Genomic DNA, 20,304 nt, shown 5'->3' with positions numbered 1-20,304 from the left:
TATTATGTTTTCCGTTATAATCAATGCCATAATATTAGTATTTTTTAAACTACCTTATAGTTTTACTGAACCGAAACAGTACTATTTTTAAGTTTACCCATGCCCAACCATGTCACCTGCCAGAAAAATATTGGTATCAATTTTATTAAATTTCAAATACTAACATATAATTTCTCTAGATTATTAGCTCTCCCTCAAAGTTAAAAAAGGGGGCGGGGCACCTGGCTAGTTCAGTTGGTGGTGCGTGCAACTCTTGATCTCAGGGTTGTGGGTTCAAGCCCAATGGTGGGTACAGAGATTACTTAAAACTGAAATCTTTAGGGGCGCCTGGGTGGCTCAGTGGGTTAAGCCTGCCTTCAGCTCGGGTCATGATCTCAGAGTCCTGGGATCGAGCCCCGCATCAGGCTCTCTGCTCGGCGGGGAGCCTGCTTCCCCCTCTTTCTCTGTCTGCCTCTCTGCCTACTTGTGATCTCTGTGTGTCAAATAAATAAATAAAATCTTTAAAACAAACAAACAAAAAACCCATAACTGAAGTAATCTTTTTTTTTTTTTTTTTTTTTAAGATTTTATACATTTACTTGACAGAGAGATAGACAGTGAGAGAGGGAACACAAGCAGGGGAAGTGAGAGAGGGAGAAACAAGGCTTCCTGCTGGACAGACCCAGGCTAGATCCCAGGACCTGGGCTGGGATCATGTCCTCAGCCGAAGGCAGAAGCTTAATGACTGAGCCACCCAGGTGCCCGTGATATAATCTTCAAGACTGAATATAAGGGAGTAACAACCTCAGAATAGTTGATATTATGCAGATAAACTATTCACCAAACACATGTTCTCTTAACCAATGCATTTAATCAAGAAACAATTTCATGTTCTTTGAATATATTTTGTGTTCTTTAGAAGCACCTGCTACCCTAGAGTCTATGTGATCATAAAATAATCCAATCCTCTAAACCCTTTCGAGCCCTTTCTTTATATTTTAACCCTGTAAAATCAATTTCTGTATAACATCTAAAAAGTACTGTTCAATCAGAGTAAATTTAAGTAGAAGTTAAGAAAAATAAAAAACTATTTCTTAAAGAATTATTCTTCAAATTTCCTATTTTACAAAAAAAAGAAGTTTAGTTTGTCTTGCCACACTGTACAAAACTAGCTAGATAGAATTTCCACTGTGTTTAGAAAATATATTTGAGATAGTCTTACTTAAAATACAGACTACTGGTACATACAAAATTTTGTGGGCAGGGACACTTGAAACAAACAGGAAATCATCCTCTAAATAAAATGAAATTAACATCTAATGAAGGGCCTGTAGGGCCACCTATTAAGAGACATATCAGGGATAGAAAAGACCAAGACTACTGAATCCCTTTTTGTGCTATGCCAGTCACACTGTTGTATGCACGGGGGACACAGTGATGAATAAGCCAGTCAAAGAGTAAAAGAAAAAAAAAAATGAGAGCAAACTCTTGTTTTAAATATGATCCCTAAGTCAAAAAGTGAGTGCTCAGATGTTCCTGATAGTAGCTATCGAACCTGATGAAGATCCTTCCGTTTAGCAATTTTAGCAAATACAAACAGGGATTTATTTTATGATCTTTAATGATTCTTCCAATCTAGAGACCATCTGGCTCAAAATGACAGCTGAAAAGCACCACATCTCTTTAAATTCAGAAAAATATGACTAAATGTCAGTAATAAAAAGAGGAATGAGAACCAAACACAATGGACAACCCAGAAAACCATCTCTCTTTGGTATTTAACAACTTCTATTATTTAAGATTCACTTTTCTAAATCTTTTTTATTTTTTTAAGACTTATTTATTTGAGAGAGAGAGAGAGCACTTGTGAGTGTGGGAGGTGGGGCAGAGGGAAAGGGAGAGAGTCTCAAGCAGACTTGTGCTGAGTGTGGAGCCCAAGGTGGGATTTGATCTCATGGCCCAAGATCATGACCTGAGCTGCAACCAAGAGCCAGGCGCTTAACTGATTATGCCACCCAGGCACCCCTCACTTTTCTAACTCTTAACTGCCACCAAGCAAAAGCATCTAGGGACTCCTGATAAAGGTCACATTAGGGTAAGGATTATCTGATGACGGTGACTATCTGAACTGTCTTCTATTTATTATCTGGGACAATGGTAATCTACAGTGTCCAATTTAATTATGGAGAGACTACCTCTAGCTAAAAAACTAAATCAGTGTACAAAAGTGATAGCAGTACTAGAATAGCAGGATGATCTAATAACAATAAAACCAAGACATAAACAAATTACTGAATATGTAACTGTGTCCTCCACAATTTATTAATTCATCAAGCATTTACAAAACACTTACTATGTCCCAGGCACAAGGTCTAATGAAGGAAAATACTTGGTCTTTATGCTTGAGAAGTTTACAGCCTACTGAAACAGTCAGTTAAAACAGTGCAAAAAGAGGCATCTGGGTGGCTCAGTTGACTAAGCATCCGACTTGATTTTGGCTTGGGTCATGAGATCAAGCCCCACTATCAGGCTCTGTGCTCAGTGTGGAGTCTGCTTGAGATTCTCCCCCTCTGCCCCTCCCCCTGCTCTCTCTCAAATAAATTAAATCTAAAAAAACCCAACCAAACAAACAAAAAACAACCATCAGTGCAAAAGCAGGACAAGTATTACATAGGAGACAATGACTCAAGAAAGAAGATCATAAAACAATCTCAGGTCTTTACATTTATCCTAGGGGCAAGGGGGATCCATTAGATATGTTTTTCAGAAAAATCACTCTTACTCAAATACCAAAAAATGGACCAGAAAGACAGGAAAGGAACAGACCAGACAGGAGGCTCACAATAATGAAGGTAATAGATGATGGGGATTCACACTAGCATACAGCAACAATGCATGAAGAGAATTAGTTGAATTTAAATTATTTACCAGGTAAGTCTTAAGTGATTGGTAACTACATGTAGGCAGAAAGGTGAGAAAAAGGTCAAGCAAGAAGTCAAGGATAACTTCCAAAGATTTCTGGCTTAAAACTATGTTGAATAGGAAACTCCTATGTGTGAGGGGATGAGGAAAGTATGATTTGTTCCATTTCAGGTATGTTGATTCCAAGGCCTATGAGATTTTTAGTACGAAATAGTATAAACAACTCAGCTTTGAAGAGAACCAACCTATCAAAAAACCCCAAAAATCAAAAAACAAAAAATCGTTTGGCACTTATCAGTTTAGAGATGGTGTTAACTGAAGCCATGAGAATGGAGGACCCATGGAGAATGAGCAGAGCTAGCTAAGCAGAGGGTCTAGGCTAGAGCCAGGCAGAACAAACCAACGCCTTAAAAAATAATAATAAATAAATAAGTCTACAATTGAAGTTAAGAGAAAGCAGTTAAAGAAGCAAAAGTACAAACAGGAGAGAGTACATCACAGAAGCAAAGGGAGTATTTCAAGAAGCAGCAGCAATCAACAGTATCCAAAATTACCCAACTACTAAGCAAAACAAGGTCTAAAATGGGTCTGCTCCATTCCATGTAGAGCACACTGATAACCCTGATGAGAATGGCTTCAGTAAAATGATAAGGATGTGTTTTAACATGCAGAAACCATATATAAATGGGCTGATAAGTGCAGAAAGATGAAGACAGTACCATAAATATCTTAGAAATATTTGGAAATGTTGAAACGTTTTTTTCAACCAAAGATACAGAAGAAATGAAGAAAGGAATAAAGAATTTTAATACCACCATTTTTACCCCCAATCAACCAAAGGCAACCAGACATGACAGAGTAACACTGCACCATCTATAAAATATTCTCGCCACAAAATCAAGTTTGAATCTGTTAAAGTCTCTGGCTCCAACTATCTATTTCCAAGAAGTACAAAGGGCAGAGGAGTATGTTAAAGACACCATGGGGATATAACCAGCAATATCCAGACTCTGAAAAGCCTTATAAAATAAATGACCCAGTTTCTTCAAATAAATTTCAAGGAAAGGAAGAAGAGCCAGAAAGGGAAACCTACAGATTGAAAGTCACAAGTGACATATCAACAACTGCAGTTTACGGACCTTATTTAGATCTGGATTTTAAAAAACTGGTTGAAAAATAAACTGCAAAATAAATCAACAAACAAATATTTGGGGAAAATGAACAATGGATGGAGGTCTGATGATATTAAAGAATAACTGAATTTTTCAAGAATCATAATGGTATTGTGGTTATTTATTTATTTTAGAGAGCAAGCAAGCGCATGTGCATGGGGTTACGGGGGGTGGGGGACAGAGGCTCCATGCCCAGATGGACATAGGGCTGTATCTCACAACCCTGAGATCATGACCTGAGCTGAAATCAAGAGTCAGGCACTTACTTACCCAACTGAGCCACGCAGGTGCCCCAATACTGTGGTTATTTTTAAGACTTTTAGAATTAAAAAAAAAAAAAAAAATTATCAGTAAAATGATAGGTCTGGGATATGTGTCAAAAAAATTTGTGTAGTGGGGCACCTAGCTTGCTCAATTGGTGGACCAATGTAGCTCTTATCTCAACTCCATGTTGAGTGTAAAGCTTACTTAAAAATAAAATCTTGGGGCTAAGAATCTAAGAATATAATGTACAGTATTTCTCAGATTTACCTTTTAGGTTGGTTAATATTTTAACATAAAACTGTAAAATATCACATGGCACAAAAATAAATGGTTCTCCAATAGAGCAAAAGAGATAGTTTAGAATATTTTGCAACGAACAATCTATATTTATAACCAACAGTACAAATAAACCAGGCAATGTTTTCAAACCACTTGGTGAAGGAGTTCTTAATCTTTTTTGGGGGGTCACTGGATTCCTCTGAAAAGTAATGAAAATCAAGATCTCTTCCCTCAAAGAAGCACATATAAACAAAATACTATACGCATTTCAAGGCGGTTTACAAACTCTTCCAAAGTCAACATAATGAGAAGACTTAACATTTCTGAAATGTATTTTGGCAGCACTTCAATAATCCCTCCTAAACTACTTATATATATTACAAACATATTTCAAAAAAGAGTCTCATTTATTCATTTGCATGTCAATATCCAGACGTTCTCAGAGATCAGATCTGTGTTGCTTAAGCACTAGAAACAAAAGCTTCAGTATTTTTTGGAATGCAGAATTCTTAACCATTCTACATTCTAATACTGTATCTGTTTAGCTGCTACAAAAATGCAGCAGCTCTCCTAAACAACGTTTACTGCTTGGATAAGCACCTCATCAAAGAAAGAGAAAGGGGAAAAGTAAAAAAAGAAAATATAAATAATAGAGCATTAAAAAATCTTACAAAACTAGATGGTGAGTGAATTATTAATTTAAATTCTTTTCATTTCCAGTTTCCATGAGTTATTGTAGGTTTCACACTTACCGAACATATTTCATTAATAATTTATTTCATTAATAATTTATTTTGTACAAGGGTTCCTGCTAACCATGAGTTTATGAAATAGGGAATATACAGAAAATAAAGGACGTGTGGTAAGGGGAAAAACAAACAACTAATTATATGGTAACAGTAGATATTAACAAATATAAAAGGGAAATAATCAGATTTGTTAATATATGCAGACCTAAGAGTTTAGGAGAGACACCAAAGACCTATACTATAGTAACTGGATTATTACCAATGACTCCCGCTCTCATGAAATTGTCACTTGACAATGCTTTATTTAAAGAGAGTCAGCAATGAACAGACATTTCTGCAAAGACATCCAAATGTCCAAAAGACACATGAAAAACTACTTAACGTTACTCGGCATCAGGAAAATACACATCAAAATCTCAATGAGATACCACCTCACACCAGTCAGAATGGCTAAAATTAACAAGTCAGAAAATGACAGATGTTGACGAGGATGCAGAGAAAGGGGAGCCCTCCTATACTGTTGGTGGGAATGCACGTTGGCGTAGCCACTCTGAAAAGAGTAAGGAGGTTCCTCAAAAAGTTGAAAACAGAGCTACCCTACGACCCAGCAATTGTCCTACTGGGTATTTACCCCAAAGGTAACAAATATAGTGATCCGAAAGGGCACATGCACCTGAATGTTTATAGCAGCAATGTCCACAACAGCCAAACTATGAAAAGAGCCTAGATGTTCATCAATGAATGGATAAAGGTGATGTGGTATACATACACGATGGAATATTATGTAGCCAACAACAAAAAAAAAAATCTTTTTTGCCATTTGCAATGACATGGATGGAACTAGAGGGTATTACGCTAAGCAAAATAAGTCAGTCAGAGAAAGACAATTATAATCTCATTGATACTGAGGAATCTGAGAAACAAGACAGAGGATAATAGGGAAAGGGGAAGGGAGAATGAAACAAAATGAAACCAGAGAGGGAGACAAACTATAAAAGACTCTTACCTCAGGAAACAAACTGAGGGTTGCTGGAGTGGAGTGGGAGGAATGGGGTAGCTGGGTGATGGACACTGGGGAGGGTATGTGCTATTTTGAGTGCTGTGAATTGTGTTAAGACTGATGATCACAGACCTGTACCCCTGAAATAAATAATGCATTGTATGTTAAAATAATAATAATAATAATAGAGTCAGCAGAGGGGTGCCTGGGTGGCTCAGTTGTTAAATGTCTGCCTTTGGCTCCAGTCATGATCCCAGGGCTTTGGGATGGAGCTACGCCTTAGGCTCCCTGCTCAGCAGGGAGTCTGCTTCTCTCTGCCCCTCTTCCCCATTCTCTCACCTCCTCTCTCAAATAAATAAAATCTTATAAAAAAAAAAGATCAGCAGATTATCTACCTTGCTTAAAAAGCACATATATTATAGCTCATAATCCTAATCCAAACAATATCTTCCAGATATCCTAATCCAAACAATATCTTCTAGATATAGCAATGAGGCAAGGCAAAAACTAATGCTAATCAAGATTTACTGAGTACCTTTGCACACTAATTTTCAGAAGTTAAATAAAACCTGTTTCCCATTAACTGCATGTTTCATGGTACTTTGCAAATGATTACATTTTTAGCACAGTTGCAAAAAACAGAATTTTTCTCGAAGTCACTAACAGGACGTAAGATATTTTATTAATCTGCATGACTATTCATATTACAGATATACCCCTCCTGGTGCTTCCAACTATTTTACCTATTATCCTTACATAGATTTTATACACAATAATTCAATAAAGAAAAATAAAGATGATCTTTTTAAAAAAATTATTTATTTATTTATGAGAGAGAGAGTGAGAAAGCGAGAGCACAAGTGGGGGGAGGGGCAGAGAGAAAGGTGAGAAGCAGACTCCCCACTAAGGAGTCAGGACTCTAGGATGAAGACCTGAGCCAATGGCAGACACAACTGGCTGAGGTCCCCAGGTGCCCCTAACCTTTATTCTTTTCACAAGGTGGTAAAAAAAGATGAAAAAATACTTGTGTATAATTTAATGAATTAAGATCTTAAATTGACTTAAACAACTAAAAGCTACTTTCTTAGTTATGCTGGCCATACATTTTGTTTCAAAAGAATCAGACCAAGGGGTGCCTGGGTGGCTCTGTCAGTTTACACCTCCAACTCTTGATTCTGGCTCAGGTCATAATCTCAGGATTGTGAGACAGAGCCCCACTAGGGCTCAGGGATCAAGGTGGGTGTGGAGTGTGAAGCCCGCTTAAGAGTCTTCTCTCCCTTTGCTCCTCCCTGCTGGCTTTCTCTTAAAAAAGAAACAGACCAGGGCACCTAGGTGGCTCAGCTCTGCCTTCAGCTCAGGTCATAGTCCCAGGGTCCTGGGATGGAGCCCCGCATTGAGCTCTCTTCTGGGCAGGGTGCCTGCTTCCCCCTCTCTCTCTAACTGCTTCTCTGCCTCCTTATGATCTCTATCAAATAAATAAATAAATCTTTGGGGGGGGGGGGAGAATCAGACCAAGGTTTATAAAGAACACAGACAACCAGCATCCAACAAAAAAAAGACATAAGACCGCCTATTCATGTTGCATGTCATAACGTTCTTACTTATTAACTGTTTTCAGATAATCAAATTACCATATTTATATTATATAAATACTAATAAAGTTCTAAGCTTCTCTCAACTATGAAATGGACTTAAATGTGAAATATACCTTAGGATTTAGTGAGGATTAACCAGGATAATAATATAAACAAATTCTGTAATACCATACATGTTACCTCTGCCATCAGTTTTGAACTTTAAATGTATATATTCTTAAGATTTTATTTATTTATTTGACAAACAGGGTTCACAGGAGGCCTAAGAGGCAGGCTGTGGAGGACGGGGTGGAAGCAGGCTCCCGGAAGAGCAGAAAGCCCACCACTGGGCTTGATCTCATGACCCTGAGCTCGTGACCTGAGCTGAAGACAGAGGCTTACCAGGCTCCCTTTAAATGTATTTTAAAAATCTCAGCTTACGTACAATGAACACCTGCAGTGAACCTTGGATATGATCTCTTACCAATGTTCTTATTCACTTAATTTTTGACACTTTTTTTTTTTATTTGACTAAGATCACAAGTGGGCAGAGAGGCAAGCAGAGAGTCGGGGGGAACAGCCTGGGGCTCAATCCCAGGACCCTGAGACCATGACCCGAGCCGAAGGCAGAAGCTTAACCCACTGAGCCACCCAGGCACCCCAATTTTTGATACTTTTTTCATAAGGCATAACAAAGAATGTGTATGAACTGGATAGTGTCACATGACTGATACTCTATAAATTTTGAGAAATGAAAACAGAAGCAATCATCTTCCAAAACATGGTCTTTCCCCCGGAAATGTTTTTTTCACTTGTGCCATCATCTTTCCCCCTTGCTTTCTTTTAATTGTTTGCACCATCCAAATCATTCTCATCTTTGTACAACTAACCTATCAGAGCATACATATGTGGGGCAACTGGGTGGCTCAATTGATTAAACATCTAACTTTGGCTCGGGTCATGATCTCAGGGTCCTGGAATGGAGCCCCACATTAAGCTCCCTGCTCAGCAAGGAGTGTGCTTCTCCTTCCTCCCTCTTCCCCTCCCCCCAGCTCATATGCACTCTTCCCCTCCCCCCAGCTCATATGCACGCTCCCCCATCAAATGAAGAAAATCTTACACACACACACACAATTTTGATTTCCAGAGTCCCCATCGTATGGAACATCTCTCATCTCATTAGTGGTGGGTAGGACTCTGTGGGTGGCCCAGTTGGTTAAGCAGCTGCCTTCAGCTCAGATTATGATCCTCCTGGGATGGAGCCCTGTGTGAGGCTCCCTGATGGGTGGAGAGACTGCTTGAGACTGCTTCTCCCTCTCCCTCTACCTGCAGCTTTGCCTACTTGTTCTCTCTGTCAAATAAATAAATGAAATCTTTTAAAAAAAAGAAAGAAAGAAAGAAATTAGTGGTGGGTATTTTAAGTGTTCCTGCAAATTCTTGATCAATTTATTAACATGATGTTCCTTAACATGACATCAGACCTAATAGCAGGTTATAGGTGTCTCTGGGCTCTCATATTTGACTCTGAGTATTAATCTAGGTAAAAATATTTAAAACTGCATCATTAATGATATGCTGCAATGCAGTCAAATAAAAAAAATAAGTAAAGTAAAACCTATGAAGTCAATGAAATGAATATTCTGAAAAATACCCCTATAGATAGTTTAAATCCATGAGATTACCTAGGACAACAAAGTACTTCCTCAGAGTAACTTCATTTCCTGAATTCAATCTTTGATTTCCTCACTTTTCCATCTACAGATAGAAGTTTCTAGAGTTCTGAAGTCACTTTCTAATAAAAATAAAGATAGCAAATTACCCAAACTATTAATTTTCCTTTGCAATATCCTGTGTTCTGTGTAAACGATTAAGTATGAGAAAAGTTTTCTCCCATGCCCACAATTTGAAAATGTTAGATCACTGTAAGTTTTTAATCAAATACCTAGGCTTTAATGTATACTTGTTCTTACTCTCCTCCAGCTTGGAGGTCCACGATTCACTGGGACTTGCTGTTGGTAGGCAGTAACAAGAATAAAAAAGACTAGATTGATCCATTAGAGATAGACTAAGCTCAGGCACAGTTCCCTGAAAAAATAAAATTCTTCCAACAGCTACACCATTTCCTCATTTCCTATTAGTTATAGCCAACATCTCATTCAAATCAATATTTGGGTACATATAAAAATATTTGGCATTTTTCAATGAACTTTGAAAGTTCATTGCAAGGATTAAGGATGCCAAGGATTAAGATACCATTTTTTCAGAGAATTATTCTTAACCAATCTTAAGTCTAGTAACTCTAATATTAAAGGCAAGTGTTGTGGGGTGCCTGGGTGGCTCAGTGGGTTAAAGCCTCTGCCTTCGGCTCAGGTCGTGGGATGGAGCCCTGTGTCCGGCTCTCTGCTCAGTGGGGAGGCTGCTTCTTCCCCTCTCTCTGCCTGACTGCCTGCTTGTGATCTCTGTCAAATAAATAAATAAAATATTTTTAAAATAAATAAAGGCAAGTGTTGTAAATAGATGCTCCTTAACTAGATTATGAATCTGAAGAAACAATGCAGAACGTTTTTGGGCTTTGAAACTGAACAGACATAGATTCCAAGTGACACAATATAAATATCTAGATGTCCACTTTTTCTTTTAGAATCAATCTTTTTTGCTTTGTCTTTTGCCTATCACTGGAACTATGCTATGAGATGGTTTCTATTATGCCTCCAGTGATGGTTAATTCATGTGTCAACCTGGCCAGGACACAGTAGCCAGATTTTTTTTTTTTTTTTAGTAGCCGGATATTTTGTCAAACACTTGTTTAGATGTTGCTATAAAGATATTTTTTAGATGAGGTTAACATTTAAATCAGTTGACAGTGAGTAAAGCAGATTACCCCCAACCCCATACCCCAAAATGTAGATGGGTTTCTGGCAATCAACTGATGGACATGAAAGAAAAGACTTACACAAACCCTGAGGAAGAGGGAATTTTGACAGCCGCATGCCTTTGGACTCCAGCTGCAACTCAACTCTTCCCTGGATCTCCATCCAGGCAGTCTACCCTGTAAATTCTGGACTTGCCAACTTTACAATGATGTGAATCAATTACTTAAAATCTAACCCACAAACCCCTAAGTGACAGAGAGAGAGAGACTGTACTTTCTAAAAATATATACATACATTCATTGGTTCTGTTTCTCTGTAGAACTCTAATATACCCCATACCTTCAATTCTGTTATAATAATATAGCAGCCTTTATTATTATAGTCTTCACGCCTCATAGCGCTTAAAACGCTACTCCCTGGATACCCTCCAGGCAAATTAATGCCTTCAAGGGTTATCAAATATAAAAAACTGCTTCCGGGGCACCTGGGTGGCTCAGTCGTTAGGCAGGGTCGTGATCTCAGGGTCCTGGGATCAAGCCCCGTGTAGGGCTCACTGCTCCGCAGGGAGACTGCTTCTCCCTCTTCCACTCCCTCTGCTGTGTTCCCTCTCTCACTGTGTCTCTCTCTGTCAAATAAATAAAATAAAATCTTACAAAAAAAAAAAAAAAATAAAACGCACAAAACTGCTTCCAACCTACAACAAACAAGAAAGAGAACCTCAACAAAGGCTACTAACATGCAAAACAGGTAACTAAGAACTCACCCTACCCATTCTGTTTTCACCACTCTCTCCACGAAGTTTCTGATATTCAATACTATTACAATTTATAAACACCATCTCATTACTACTGATCTTTCCTCTCTTCCTATTTTTTTCTCCTTGTTTCTTGGCCTGCCTACCTCATCATTTCTTTGCTCTCCCTTTACACAGACATTAATCAACGTGCATCCACACAATCCCATGGCACACCCATCAAGCACATGTCATCCCAGCAGTGCTTACTTGATGGGTGCTCAAATACTCCCTCTTCATTGATTAAAAAATAAAGTTTCCTCCTCTTCTTTGTTTTTTTTTTTTTTTTTTTAATTTTTAAAGATTTTATTTATTTATTTGACAGAGAGAAATCACAAGTAGACAGAGAGGCAGGCAGAGAGAGAGAGGAGGAAGCAGGCTCCCTGCTGAGCAGAGAGCCTGATGCGGGACTTGATCCCAGGACCCTGAGATCATGACCTGAACCGAAGGCAGCGGCTTAACCCACTGAGCCACCCAGGTGCCCTCCTCCTCTTCTTTGACTTAAGGCATGCGCCATCTTATTTTAACATTTTATTTATTTTTTGAGAGAGAGACAGTGAGAGAGGAAACACAAGCAGAGGGGAGTAGGAGAGGGAGAAGCAGACTCCCTGCTGATCAGGAACCAATGTGGGGCTTAATGCCAGGACCCTGAGATCATGACCCCAACTGAAGGCAGATGCTTAACCGACTCAGCCACCCAGACACCCCAAACATTTCTTATGAGGGCACCTGGGTGGCTCAGTTGGTTAAGCAACTGCCTTTCGCTCAGGTAATGATCCCAGGGTCCTGGGGTCGGACCCTGTGTCAGGCTCCATACTCAGCAGGGAGCCTGCTTCTCCCTCTCCCTCTGCCTGCTACTCTGCCTGCTTGTGTTCCCTCTCTCTGTCAATAAATAAAATAAAATAAAATAAAACTAGCCAGTATGATTTTAGAGATTGTGGGCCATTTCTTTTCTTGTAAATTTACTGCAGTGTCAAAACACAGTAAAATGGGGGCGCCTGGGTGGCTCAGTGGATTAAGCTGCTGCCTTTGGCTCAGGTCATGATCTCAGTGTCCTGGGATCGAGCCCTGCATCGGGCTCTCTGCTCAGCAGGGAGTCTGCTTCCCCTTCTCTCTCTGCCTGACTCTGCCTACTTGTGATCTCTCTCTGTCAAATAAATAAATAAAATCTAAAAAAAACAAAACAAAACAAAAAACTGTCTATAAAAAAAAAACACAGTAAAATGAACACAAAAGGGAAAGATCTATTTTATGATAATTTTACATACAGCCTGATAAGAACACTGACAAAACAAAATGGTTCCAAATATAAACTATTCCTTCCAAAAATGTAATTTCCTGTATGTTGTGTTTTACTTTCTCAAATTCATTATTTCCAGATTCTCTGGGATTCCATGATGCCAAATAAATATAAAAATGAAGAATATTAAATTATACTGATTGCTCTCTAATTTAACTTTCAATTTAGACTCTATCATACTACTGACACCAAAAGAAAATGAATTCAACAACTGATGTCACTGACCTTTGCAAGTTTAAATTCATTTAGGCAATGATTCGTTAGGTTGAAAAACAGCTATGGGAAATAGAACAGTGAATGCCACACGTGTATTTTTGTCAAATCGGAGTCCTTAAACTACCTGGAGAAAGAAATAACCAGGTGTACCTTAGAACCACCTGAGGAACTTCTGAAGATAATGATGGTAAAGCACCTTATCCTCAGAGATTCTTAGGAGGCATCTGAATTTTAGTCTCCAAGTGATTTTGATGCACATCCTCAGTAGAAAACCATACCCTCAACAGTATAAACTACAGCCAGTCCTGAAGGGTCAAAAGCAAAATTATAACTATTTCATTAAGAAACCATCAGTGTCAGAAAATGGTATCTGGGCTTCAAGGTCAAAAAATCAAATTACAAGGCCAAATTACTCAGATTACAATGGTAATTCCAACTGCCACTCAAATTCAAAAATATACTTACAAGACTCCTCAGATATACCTTGAAGAGATACTAACAGGAAAAAAAGGCCAATCCAACATTTTGAAATACGTAGTTTTCATTACAGTAAAGCTTTTATTAAGATTTTTAAAAAAGATTTTATTCATTTTAAGAATGTGTGTGTGCACATGTGTGCAAACACACAAGCAGAGGGAAGGGCAGAGGGAGAGAGAAAATCCCAAACAGACTCCATGCCAAGTGCAGAGGTAGAAAGACATGGGGGTTGATCTCACAACCCTGAGATCATGACCAGAGTGGAAACAAGAAGTCAGAGGCTTAACCAGTTAAAGCAACCCAGACAGCCCCCATTAAAGATTTTTTTAAAGATTTTATTTATTTATTTGACAGACAGAGATCATAAGTCGGCAGAGAAGCAGGCTGAGAAAGAGGGGGAAGCAGGCTCCCTGCTGAGCAGAGAGCCCGATATGGGGCTTGATCCCAGGACCCCGAGATCATGACCTGAACTGAAGGCAAAGGCTTAACCCACTGAGCCACCCAGGTGCCCCCATTAAAGATTTTTAAAAAATACTTCAAGAAGGGGCTCCTGGGTGGCTCAGTCTGTTAAGAACATGCCTTCGGGTAATGATCTTAAGGTTTGGGGATCGGCCCCTCATCTGGCCCCTGACTCAGCAGGGGAGTCTGCTTCTTCCTCTGCCCCTCCCTTTGCTTATTCACTCTTTTGCTTACTCCACCTCTCAAATAAATAAATAAAATCTTAAAAAAAAAAATACTTCAAGATGAAAATACAGCTGGCTTCTTGATTATATAACTAAGTCTTCCTGGTATATTGTAACAGACAACATTCTTTTGCATCTATATTAACTTTTTTACCTTTTATTCTGATTGTGTCTTCTCCCCTATTTATCTAGATCAGGGGAGAGCAAACTTTATGTAAAGAGCCAGAAAGTATTTTAGGTTGTGCCAACCTCACAGTTTCTATAGCAAGAAAATAATAAATAGTATGTAAAGCCATTTGCAATGACATGAATGGAGCTAGAGATGCTATTTGTCGTTCTCTGACTTACTTTGCTTATCATAATACTCTCTAAGTGAAGTAAGTCAGAAAAAGACAAGTACCATGATTTCATGCATATGTGGAATTTAAGAAGCAAAACAAACAAGTTAAGAAGGAAAGGGGGGGGGCAAACCAAGAAGCAGACTCTTAACTACAGAGAACAGAACATTGAAGGACAGTGTGTGGGGGGATGCGTTATATAGGTGATGGGGATTAAGGAGTATACTTGTGATGAGATAGGGTGATGTATGTAAGTGATGAATCACTATACTGTACACCTGAAACTAATATTACACTGCATATTAACCAGAATTTAAATAAAAACTTAAAAAAAGATGAGGGGCTGGGGTGCCTGGGTGGCTCAGTGGGTTAAGCTGCTGCCTTCGGCTCGGGTCATGATCTCAGGGTCCTGGGATCAAGTCCCGCATCGGGCTCTCTGCTCAGCGGGGAGCCTGCTTCCTCCTCTCTCTCTGCCTGCCTCTCTGCCTACTTGTGATCTGTCAAATAAATAAATAAAATCTTTAAAAAAAACAAAAAAAAAGATGAGGGGCACCTGAGTGGCCTAATGAGTTAAGCATCTGACTCTTGATTTTAGCTCAGGTCATGATCTCAGGGAAGTGAGATGGAGCCCCACATCAGGCTCCAAGCTCAGTGTGGAAGCCTGCTTGGGAGTCTCTTTCCCTATCCCTCTGTCCCAACCCCCCTCTTTTCCCTCCTGCTCTGCCCACGACCTTGTGCTCTCACTCTCTCTCAAAACAAAACAAAACAAAACAAAAAACAGTAAGGAACGGTAAAGGAACAGGTGTATCTCTGTTTCTTTTTTCTTTTTTTAAAAAGATTTTATTAATTTATTTGACAGAGAGAGATCACAGTAGACAGAGAGGCAGGCAGAGAGAGAGAGAGGGAAGCAGGCTCCCTGCTGAGCAGAGAGCCCGATGCGGGACTTGATCCCAGGACCCTGAGATCATGACCTGAGCCGAAGGCAGCGGCTTAACCCACTGAGCCACCCAGGCGCCCTGTATCTCTGTTTCAATTAAACTTTATGGACACTGAACTTTGAATTTCATGCAATCATTTTTTAAAACAAATTGGTAATTTATAAAATTAACATATTTTTTTTTTACAAAATAAAAGTATACAGAATATTCTTTTGCTTTTTTCAACCACTAAAAACTGTAAAAATCATGCTTAGCTCACAGGTTGTACAAAAACAAGTAGCAGGCAAGATCTGGTTTGCCAGCCATAGTTTTGAAATCCTCTTAATCAAACAAATGAAGTTAACTGATACAGGCCACTTTTACTAATAGTACCTATTTCACAGAACTGAGTTGATTACATATAAATGCTTACAACAGTGCCCAGTACACTAGAAATGCTGTATGATTTTATACACACACACACACACACACACCTTATCTTCTCTACTTTAATATCCCCTATTAGCCTATAACACTGAAATGTTTTGTAAAAATCGTTTTTGTTTTTTTTTTTTTTAATCAGAGAGAGAGAGAGCGAGCGAGAGCGAGCACAGGCAGACAGAGTAGAAGGCAGAGTCAGAGGGAGAAGCAGGCTCCCCGCGGAGCAAGGAGCCCGATGCGGGACTCGATCCCAGGACGCTGGGATCATGACCTGAGCCGAAGGCAGCTGCTTAACCAACTGAGCCACCCAGGCGTCCCAGTAAAAATCGGTTTTAAAAGGGAAAATCCTTCACTGTTGAGGGAGAGAAAGTCTTCAATAATTCACTAGTTATTCCTTGAAACTGACTTTCTAGCTCTCCTTCCCAAAAATCTAAAGTAAATATCTACCTGCAATTTATCAATAGCAGTAGTCCCATTAAGCAAAACAAAACGAAGCCCCAAAAAGCAAAACAAAACAAAACATCTTACCTATCTACTAAGACGTCAGAGGAGGACATAAAGATTCCTAATTTCCAACATACTAATGTAATTGTATTTAGGAAGGACTTGCCTGTCAATACACCATTACATGATAACCAAGGCACAGCTTACAAATTAAGGTTTAGAGTACTTTTTTCCTTTAGTTAATCAATGTAATTAGCCAAAGAAAGTTAGTGATTCTTATCCTGGCCTGGTCCAGACTAATACTAAAAATGTGAGTCAAAGAATGTAAGGAAAAGCTACCTAGAACACAGGTGAGGCTGTTATCTCCAGAAAGGTATAATGAGGCAGCATTCCATATGTCCCAAGTCTTCATTACTAAAATGTTTTATCATGGGTATACTCCCCTTACCATGTTTTGCAATTTTCCTTTCCCCTTCAAGATTCAGCCTGAAAGCAGTCTATCACTACCTCTGTGAAGCCCACCCTGGCTAGGCTATTCTCCTTGGCAGAGGTAGGTTCCCTCTTTTTAGTCTCACTGTTATCATGCACATATAATCCTAATAACCATTTACTGCCATTACATGCTAGGCTTCTTTTTCTTCTTCTTCTTTTTTTTTTAAACACACACACACACACACACACACACACACACACATTTTTAAAGATTTTTTTTTTAAGATTTTATTTATTTATTTCACAGATCACAAGTAGGTAGAGAGACAGGCAGAGAGAGAAAGGGGAAAGCAGGCTCCCTGCTCAGCAGAGAGCCCTATGCAGGGCTCAATCCCACGACCCTTGGGATCATGACCTGAGCCAAAGGCAGAGACTTAGCACACTAAGCCATCCAGGCCGCCCTAAAAAGATTTTTTTAAATTCATTTTATTCATTTTTAAACACACACATTTTTTAAAACACATTTTTTATAGAGATACAGTGAGAGAGAGAACACAAGCAGGGCAAGTGGGAGAGGGAAAACAGGCTTCCCAAGGAGCAGGAAGCCCGATTTGGGGCATGATCCCAGAGTTCTGGGATCTGAGCTGAAGGCAGGCGCTCAACAACTGAGCCACACAGGTGCCCTTATGCTTGGCTTCTTTAATGCAATGTTTAATTCTCACAACACCCGCAAAAAAACGAATATTCTCATTTAACATGATGAAGAAGATGAAGAAGTCAAGGTCAAACAGCTGGATACTGGGAGAGCCAGGATTCAAACCAGGTTTGCTTTCGACTCCCACACCAATGGTTTCAAACAGCAGGAATGTGAACAGAAAGGAGGCCAAGCAGGCAAGACTCTCTTTTTATCCACTTAACATATCAAGTTTCTGCATACGAGTTTTTCAGGAAAAATTTCCACTTTTTTTTTTTTTTTTTAAAGTTTCCACTCTTAAGATAAATTTGAGGAGCACCTGAGTGGCTCAGTCTGACTCTTGATTTCAGTTCAGGTCATGACCTCGGGGGTCCTGGGATTGAGCCCTGCATCCTGATCCATGCTCAGCAGGGAGTCTGCTTCTCCCTTTCTCTCTGCCCCCTCCGCACTGCCTTCACATGTGTCCTCTCTCTCAAATAAATAAATCTTCAAAATATAGAGATAAATTTTAAAAATCACTAATACTACATTGTGCTGCACATTCTTTGCAAGTAACTATAAACATGCCATCTCTAGTACCACACTAACCTCCTTAGGGGCAAACACTGAACTGAATTTCTTTGCCTCCAGAACCAGGCATAGGGTCTTGGCACTCAACAAATGTTTGTAGGGAATCAAGCTTTCATAGCAAAACTCTCCAAATTAATTACCTATACTCCCACAGTTACAAACAATTATAAAATAATTTATAATTGCATGGCAATTTATACTCAATGAAATTCTTTCGTGTCTATGTGTGCGTGTTATATGGATATATAATCTTAAAAAGAGAAACCAAATTGAACTTTTTAAAATGTTTCCCAAGGGCTCAGTTGGTTAAGCAACTGCCTTTGGCTCAGGTGATGATCCTGGATTCCCAGGATCAAGTCCCGCATTGGGCTCCCAGCTTCAAGGGGAGTCTGTTTCTCCCTCTGGCCTTCTCCCCTCTCATGCTCTCTCTCTCTCAAATAAATAAATAAAATCTTTTTTTAAAAAATTAAAAAAAAAATTTAAAAAATAAAACATTTTCCAAAATGGCACATTTATTCAATATTCAAGGCTTTATTTTAATAAAGCATCAATTATCTGCCAACTGCCAAACAGTATTGGCAGAAGTTACCGGATTTTATTTTCATTGCCATACCAAAATACTATTGGGGTTAAACCATATTAAACTGCCAATATTACACAGGTTGAACCTAATACTTATCAATGCTATTTAAAGAGCACAAGAAAAATTCTCAGCAGCTAGCATAAACACCAGAACTTGAGGGATTTATTTACAGTTTTAACAAAAAAATTAGGCAAAGGAACTCCCTCCTCTGTGATTTCATACTTGTTTGTATATACATACACAATTTAACAATTCTCACAATACGCTGCAATTATCTGCCTTGATATCTCAACAACACTCCTCCAAATCCTCCAACCTTGACATATTCCTTCTTCTATCTCCATCAAATATCACGATAATTCTTTTAAAAAAGAAAAAAATCATGGTAATTAACACAAAATTGGTACTTAGTTAAGTGCTTCTAAATGACCTCTACAGGTATCATAGTAAAACTGAGATAAAAATCCACTATGTTGGGGCGCCTGGGTGGCTCAGTGGGTTAAGCCGCTGCCTTCGGCTCAGGTCATGATCTCAGGGTCCTGGGATCGAGTCCCACATCGGGCTCTCTGCTCAGCAGGGAGCCTGCTTCCCTCTCTCTCTCTGCCTGCCTCTCTGTGTACTGTGATCTCTCTCTGTCAAATAAATAAATAAAATCTTAAAAAAAAAAAAAAAAAATCCACTATGTCCTCAGAACTAAAGATGCACTGCATCACTTTACACTCATCTCTTAAAATTCAAAAAAAAATTCAAATTCTGAAAAGTAGGCAAAAATCAAAGCCCAGTTCCCTGGGGCTGGTTTCGATATAATTTTCTTTCTTTTATTTTTTAAGATTTTTATTTATTTATTGACAGACAGAGACCACAAGAAGGCAGAGAGGCAGGCAGAGAGAGGAAGGGAAGCAGGCTCCCTGCCGAGCAGCAAGCCTGATGTGGGGCTCAATCTCAGGGCCCTGGGATCATGACCCGAGCAGAAGGCAGAGGCTTTAACCCACTGAGCCTCCCAGGCGCCCCTATAATTTTTTTCTTCTTAAAGGCTGAACACTGGGGCACCTGGGTGGCTCAGTGGGTTAAGCCGCTGCCTTCGGTTCAGGTCGTGATCTCAGGGTCCTGGGATCGAGTCCCGAATCGGGCTCTCTGCTCAGCAGGGAGCCTGCTTCCCTCTCTCTCTCTCTACCTGCCTCTCTACTTGTAACCTCTCTCTGTCAAATGAATAAATAAAATCTTAAAAAAAAAAAAAAAGGCTAAACACTGATTATACTACAAACTTAAAATTGAAGACCTTTTTACATTCTAACATGCATATTACTTTTCTGGTTTCTGCTTACAAATATTACATTTTTGGGCGACAGTTAGACAAACATAGCTGTAAAAGCCCTCTAAGCCTGATGTTTTAAGTTAAAACTAAGTCACACACATAAAAATCCAATGCCATAACCAAGAAAAAGTTTTCTAACGCTTTCCAATCACATAATATAATACTATTCTTTCTTTTCTTTTTTTAAGATTTTATTTATTTATTTGCGAGAAGAGAGAGAGCAAGAATAGAGGAGAGGGAGAAGCAGAGAAGCCTGATGTGGGACTCAATCCATGGACCCTGGGATCAT

The 20,304-nt window shown here is 39.1% G+C and overlaps 1 protein-coding gene across 1 annotated transcript in view; it reads right to left on the bottom strand.

The window, feature by feature from the left end:
• PAFAH1B1 (platelet activating factor acetylhydrolase 1b regulatory subunit 1) overlaps positions 1-20,304 on the bottom strand; it is a 99,960-nt gene that overhangs the window by 56,702 nt on the left and 22,954 nt on the right. The window lies entirely within an intron of this gene.

Source organism: Mustela lutreola, chromosome 15 (genome assembly GCF_030435805.1).
Source record: "Mustela lutreola isolate mMusLut2 chromosome 15, mMusLut2.pri, whole genome shotgun sequence".
Classification (NCBI taxonomy): Eukaryota; Metazoa; Chordata; class Mammalia; order Carnivora; family Mustelidae; genus Mustela; species Mustela lutreola.
Note: the sequence above shows the minus strand (reverse complement) of the source record. Positions and strands in the feature narration are given on the sequence as shown.